At 46.9% G+C, this 7,049-nt stretch overlaps 1 pseudogene; it reads right to left on the bottom strand.

The window, feature by feature from the left end:
* Positions 1-240: 240 nt before the first annotated feature.
* LOC102377227 lies at positions 241-6,685 on the bottom strand (annotated as a pseudogene).
* Between the last annotated feature and the right edge of the window lie 364 nt (positions 6,686-7,049).

Raw genomic sequence — 7,049 nt, 5'->3', positions numbered from 1 at the left:
GATTTTTATATTTTGTTCATTAAAGCTGAAGAGTCTTAAACAAACCTAAAACTTTGATACAAATCTATACAGCTACAGTTGCTGAATTAAATAATATACACACATGGTTTAGGTCTCAAAGCCTCCTGACAACTGGATAGAGCACAGTTGCTTGTTATTTTCCGCAACCATTTTAATCTTATGCTTTACCAGTCTGTATGTGTATGAAGTATTATTTATGACTACATCCAACACTTTATATCACACCCTAGCATATAAGGATGAGAAATAGATATACAACAAAAAGATTGGATAAATCAGAAGGGGTTTCTTGGTCTTAAATTCTTCTCCAACCAGAAATGAAGCAGCACCGTATGCAGCCCAAAAGACTCTGAACAGTTTTATTAGTGTAGATACAACTTCAAACGATCCAAGAACCATAAGGACAGGTGCTATCACTATGAGTGGAAGTAGAGAATATCTTATCACACTGATAAGTTGGCCATATGCAACTTCTCCTCCAAGAACCCTGGCCATTAACAAAATTGTCAAGGATCCAAATATCCAAATAGTTAAACCACCTTGAATTGTCCATATAATGAAGTCACAGAGAAGAAGAGAACAACTGCCAGAGGACCCCAAAAATCAGGATTGTCTCTCACTACTTGTCTATTAAACCCAAGTGATGGCATAAGCACACATCGCATTTTGTAGCAAATATCTTTCAGATCAATGTCTAGCAGCAGGTGTCTGGGGACATGAAATGTTCCTCAACAGAAAATAAAATAAAGTGTTTTATTTTTTATCTATATGTGTCATGTTTTCTTTGATAGGCAGAATTGGCATGCATGGCCAATGAGGAGTGGGTGGGGTCATTTTCGGAGAGCTGATGACTGAGTGGCTTCTTTGGAGCCATGGCATTACTGGAAGGAGTTTCAGGGTGGACTGTTATTGCATGGAGGGAGGTTGACTGCTTGGCCAGTGATAGTTTGCAGCCAGCATTACTTGCAAGAAAGAAGACTAAACAACCACACCCACCCCTAGCAGGAAACATGGACCTCCCAGGGCCTTTAGCCTTTAGCAACTCTTTAAAGATTTTAGCAATGCATTACAATGTTGCCCACTAGTCGACAGGTGGGTGAGTGGGTGGGCACATGACTTGGGGCGGGGGTGGGAAGGCGGGGAGGCCCCAGGCATGGTCCCAAAGGGGCCCCAGGAAGGTTTCCTTGGGTGGAGATGTATGTAGGTAATATCTGTTACAGACAGTAACTTTCAAATTGTTGCTGGCCACAAAGCTTAGGGAGGGAGGGAGGGATGGGAGAGAAAGGGAGAAAGGCGGACAGGCAGGCAGCCCCCCTTCTTGGTTACTGAACATGTCCCAGCAGGAAGACAGCTGGGTAAAGGGGGCAGAGGGGAGAGGGCAGGCATGATACCAAAGGAGCCTCCTCAGGTGGAGATGGATGGCCCAACTCAGCTGGCTGGCTGAGTCGGGCCAAGCTAATATCTGTTATTTAATAACTTTTTAATTTTGGCTGGATCCAAAGCCTAGGAAGGGAGGGAGGGATGGGGAGAGGGAGGAAGGGAGGGAAGCAGGTGTCTATAGTATAGTTTTATAGAGGTTTTACAATATTGTATACTGTAAAGGTGCTAGGGAGGAAAATCCCACCTTCTGTTATACTACATTTTGTTCTCCTTATTTATTTAAAACCTTCCTTCCACAAGTCAGACAAGAAACTCAAGCAGACAGAAGCCTCAAGGAGATGGGTGGGTGGGTGGATGGATTGAGTGGTGCTAAGAGCCCTCAGGCATGGACCTACTACATGAACTCCAGGAGGGAATTTGCAGGGGGGCTTGGCCAGCAACCAAGAAGAAAGCCTCCGCATTTGTGGCCAGCAACAATTTTCAAATTACAATTCCATAATACTTTCATTAGCAAGCATGGCCAGCAACCAGGAGGAGGGTGAGAATAATATAAAATGATCTGCAAAATTTATGGAACTCTTACCATACTCGAGTTGATGCTCAGGCCAAAGCCTACAAAGAAAGCCTCCATAATTCAAGGCATAGACAAAAGAGAAGCCTCTGCAGTACTTGTGTCCAGCAACCAGGAGGAGGGTGAGAATAATACAAAATGAACCTGAAGAACTTGTGCAACAATTCAAGTAGACAGAAGAGAAGCCCTAGCAGTACTAGTGGCCATCAACAATTCAAATATTACAGCATGTAAAGGCAATTCATAATTCTTAAGTACTTAATAATGTACATATTTACTTTAGTATGCATTCATTACATAGGTATTATGCAGTTCTTTATGTGCTTATTTACAGCAACAGTCACTTGATAGTAGGCTAGTGAGGGATCTGTTGCTCAAATAACATGAGTCCCCTCAATGATACACTTTATAATGCATAGTGTCCTATTGGAAATACCCTCAGCTGCATTTGTGGCTGGGCCAGCAACCAAGGTGGAGGGCAGAAAGAAAGCTTTGCCCTTCTCCTGGTGCAGCGTCAGGGTCAGAATTCAGTACGTTTTGGAAAAGATGTACTTTTCCCCAAGCTAGAAGCCCCAGCCACAAGAAAAGAGGACCCGAGGGAGGAGTTTTCTCGTTATTATGGCCAGTAACCAGGAGATGGGCAATCACTGCCTGCCCTCCCCCCACTATGGGGACAGGGGCAGGAAGGGAGGGCGCATAATTACCTGCCTTCTTCTCAGTATCTGCTTTCTCATCATAAGGAATCAAACTGCAATTATAAGTCTATATAATATAAGTTTATATCATATATTGGCTATATATGTATGGTGGAGGCCCAGGATGTGTGTGGTGTGTGCTCAGGATGTGTGGTATGCATGCTGCAAGAAGCAGCTTTGGGGGTGGGGAGAGGTGATAAGTCAGATCTACTTGCTTTGAAATGCTGTGATAAGGAATTGAACTGTTTAATTATTGGCCATTAATAAATCATCATTAATATTCATATTATTACAAACTCTTATTGATATATTACTACTTGAATTAATATTATTATTGACTCCTATTATTAGTATTACCTGTTATTATGTTATAAATCTATACATGTTTATAGGATGAAAGTCAACTATAATTATAATGCATAATAGTTCAGTTGTTGAGAGAATCGTAAAGGAAGTGTTGTCATCCTCTTCATCCTCTCGTTCTTCCTCTACTCTTCCTGCCTCTTGTCACACCAACAGGGATCGATCAGCCTGCAGCTAGCAGTGAAAGGAGATCTAAAAACAGAAGAGAGGGAGGAAGGATAGAAAGAGTATTGGAATTTGTATTGGTGCCTCTTGTGCACCTCATGTACCTTCGTTCATGCCCATAAAATTCCACCAGCCCCATTTACAATAAATTTGAACTAAACAATGCGTCCCCCCCAACCAGAGATGACCCTATGAGGGTGACCCTATCAGGGTCCAGGGCAGTGGTGTCCTGACAGTGGTGGGAGGGGTGGCTGCCCTGCGCATGGATGTGAAGGGAGTGCCATTGGAAGGTGTCTGGGGGCACCACCACTCTGCACAGCTCGTGTTCCCCCCCCCTCCCCCGCCACCGAAGCCACTACCAAAGGTGGCTTATCCGGGGCTTGTGGGAGCAAGGGCGGTGGCACCCCAGGCTTGGCCTCTGGGTGCTGGAGACCCACAGTACACCACAAGTGCAGGGCCTTGGGTTAATTTGCCCCCCATCCTGCACAGAGCTGATCTCGCATGCTGTGGTGGCAGTGGCGGGGGGAAGGGAGTTGGTGAGTGTCTGGATGCAATGCCCGTGGTGGTGCTGAGGAGTTGCCCCGTCCACTCCACCCATCTGCACAGAGCCCCCAAAGCTCCCTGCCTGGGTTGGTTGCTTCTATTAGCATCCCCCTAGGGATGACCCTACCACACTCAGGGCACAGACAAGTGTCAGGTGTCACTTACCGAAGGTGTTCATCACCATGGCCTCTTTCAAGTTGCATGTCACAGAGATGCGAGTATCAAATAGCACTTGAAGCTTCACTGCACCCCACTTGATCAGCCTGTAGTCAATCCCTGGATTTGCATTGCTGTGCTCCTCAGGGGCAAGTCTTGTCACTGGGATGAGTCCTTTTCTGCCTCCACTGTGCTGTGACCCCTCACCCAACTCAAAGCTCCCTCATCGATACAGCAAATGCACATCCTGACCTCTGCTCTCCCAATTTATAGTCCTTTAGCAGGGCAAGCCTTCCGCCCCTCCACCGGCAGCCTTGTTTTGGTGTGAAAAAACCCCAGACACTCTGGCGCTGGGCTGGAAAACAGCGCAAAAAGAAGGTGGGAAAGTTTGCAAAGTCCCTGGGTTTGTGTACAAACAAAGCAGGTCTTAAACCCCATGCTCCTGTCCCCTCCCCCCATGGCCAGCCTCACTTTGGTGTTCCAAAATAAAGGAGACAGTGCCTGGCACCTGTCTAGAAAAGAGTGCAAAAAGAACGCTGAAAAAGAGCATTTGCAAAGTTTCTGTCTAGGGAAAATGCAAAGGTTGTGAAAGGTGAGCCAAAGAGCCTCCCTACCACACACCATAGGCAGACACGACTGGGAAGGCATAAGCCCCTGTGGGCAACTTTGCAAAGTGCCTGGTGGCTTGCCAAAAACCAAGCCAGGCTGCTGTGGGGTGACACACCACTTCCCTTCTCCCAATTAAGGGAGGTGAAATCAGAAGCAATATGGCCTCAAAAGTGACTTTGCAGGGTGGGTGCTGGCTTGGCAAAATGCTGGTGTGCAGGCCAGCACTTGTGTATTGTGACCCACCCAAGCAGCCTCTCTGTTTACCTCTGGAGTCCTGCTGTGTACCTGTGCAAGAGAGATTGCCAGCCCCTTCCCCCTGCAGCCCATGCAGCAAATGGCAGGAAAAAACAATGGGGAAATGAACCATAACAATGAACAAAATCCACCTTCCCAGCCTAGCAGTGTAAGGATGGATACGGAGACAGACACAGGAAGCCAGGAAACCATGAGGTTTTATTGTTTGGAACACACTATTGTCAGCAGTTACTTGGGCTTCTTTGTCTTCACCCTGCCGTGACCCTGAACTGCCCCTGTCTCCCTGAAATGCAGTGGCACCCTCCTGGGACTGCTGGCAATCATATGGCACTCCTGTGACCCCACTGAGTTAGGGGTAACAGGCTTAGCTGTAATTCTTCATCCAGGTTTTTCCTGCACAGAGGCAAGCTGAGCAGGCCAATTTTTCCTCTTCGGGCATGGTACCCATTTATTTAAGAGATGATTCTGCAGACTCCGAAAGGCATCACTGAAATTTTCCTGTGACCTCTGGAATTCAATATGACACTCATCGAACATGTCTTTCAAATTCTGCATGGTGTCTCTCACTTCCTCGAGGATGATATCATTCTTGCACAGCTACTCAAGGAGTTTGTCCTGCCAGGCATCTGTGCATGCTGCTGTGGCTAATGAGGACTGTGCCAAAACCTCAAGCAGACAAGGTTCCTTGGGTGAATTTGATATCTTTTATTAGACCAACCCAAATAGTTGGATAATAATTATTAAGCAAGCTTTTGAGTTCAAAAACCCTTTATCAGGCTAAGGAAGTTTTTCCTGCACAACCTCAAGCAAGCTTTTTCAGGACCATCGCTGCCTGCTGCAAAAATCTCTGCAGTGCTCTGCTGTAGTGCAACCTGGGGGCTCTTCTGGGCAGCCATGGGTTGCACTAGCTGATAAAGAAAAAAGCAGTGGTTGCCTTCCCCACAAGAGGAGGAAAGTACACACCCCCATCCCCACCATGCAGTGCATGAAATGCCGGCAGGCACAGAAACAGACCCTGCAACAGTGAGGCACCACTTGTACTACCCAAAATGTATAAGTACCTGCTTCAGAAACAGGTCCACAGCTGCCACTGCCCATGCTAGCTGTAAAATTTAAAGCAAATAATTAGTTTGGCATCTGTTACATTATGAGCTATCGAACCCATCCTGCACCACCACTGAAAGAATATGGTGACCCACCTACAGCAACACATGAATTTCGCCCCCTCCCTCCTGAACCCCCAAACCCAACCAGCATGGCAGTGGCAAGAGACACATTACAAGAGACTTACATGGTCGAGCATGTTCTTGGGTCTTGCTAGCTTTAGATCAGCTGCATGGGTTTCTTCCTGACCCTCCACCTCCTCCGCTTCATCATCTGTGCTAGTCCATGGAATGGAGGGGCAAACTGGCACTAAGTGTATGATGACTGATGGTTCTTCCTGCCAGTCATGGTCATCAGGGAGCAGAGAGTGGTCTGCTTACAGCCAAGACATGCTCATAGTTTCACTCTCAGGAAGGGCTGCTGCCCCCTCCTCTTCCTCCTCCTCCTCCTCCTGCCCAACCCTGGTGCTGAAAGTCTCCATACCTGGCTTGTCGCCTGCATCCTTGGAGAGAATGATAGACAGCTTGTTGTAGAAGGGAGCAAATGTGCAACCTATCCCAGAATGAGAGCTTGCATCTTTGGCTTGGTAATATGCAGATCTCAGGGACTTGATCTTGCACTGAACCTGGGTCCAGTCATGATTGTGCCCTTGCACCTGCATGCTTTTTTCTATCTCAACATAAATAGGCTTATTCCTCCTACTGTCCAACCTGTCTATCATCCTTTGCTCTGACCAAATGCCGATTAAGTCCTCCGGCTCTTCCCGGGTCCAGTTGGGTCCATGGGTGTTGGAGGTATCAGCCTCCTGGGATGTCAGCTCCATACTGCTGGCCTTGGCTTTCTGAGATGTGGAGAAGCAGTTTGTGGCCAACAGCACAAGTGATTTGTGAGAAGGGTCTCAAAATGTGTGGGGGGGGGGGGGGAGGGCGCCTTTATACTTAGGCTGTGCTTGCATGAGGGTCTTGGAAAATTCCAAGAATTGTGAAGTCATTACCTATAAGTGTCAAAACACCCAAAGGTGATGAAGCACCCAGTTTACAAACAAAGACCTGGTGATAGGGTTGAGCATGGGGTAAATAAAGCCATTGGCCCTTGGGATGGCTGCTCAATGGCCCAGAATGTTGCAAAAATCAATATATACCTGCCTGCTTGTGCAAAATAATTTTATTGCAGAAGCACAACCTGTT

Source organism: Alligator sinensis, unplaced genomic scaffold (assembly GCF_000455745.1).
Source record: "Alligator sinensis unplaced genomic scaffold, ASM45574v1 scaffold727_1, whole genome shotgun sequence".
In the NCBI taxonomy this organism is placed as follows: Eukaryota; Metazoa; Chordata; order Crocodylia; family Alligatoridae; genus Alligator; species Alligator sinensis.
The sequence above is the reverse complement of the archived record's forward strand: the minus strand, read 5'-3'. Positions and strand labels throughout refer to the sequence as shown.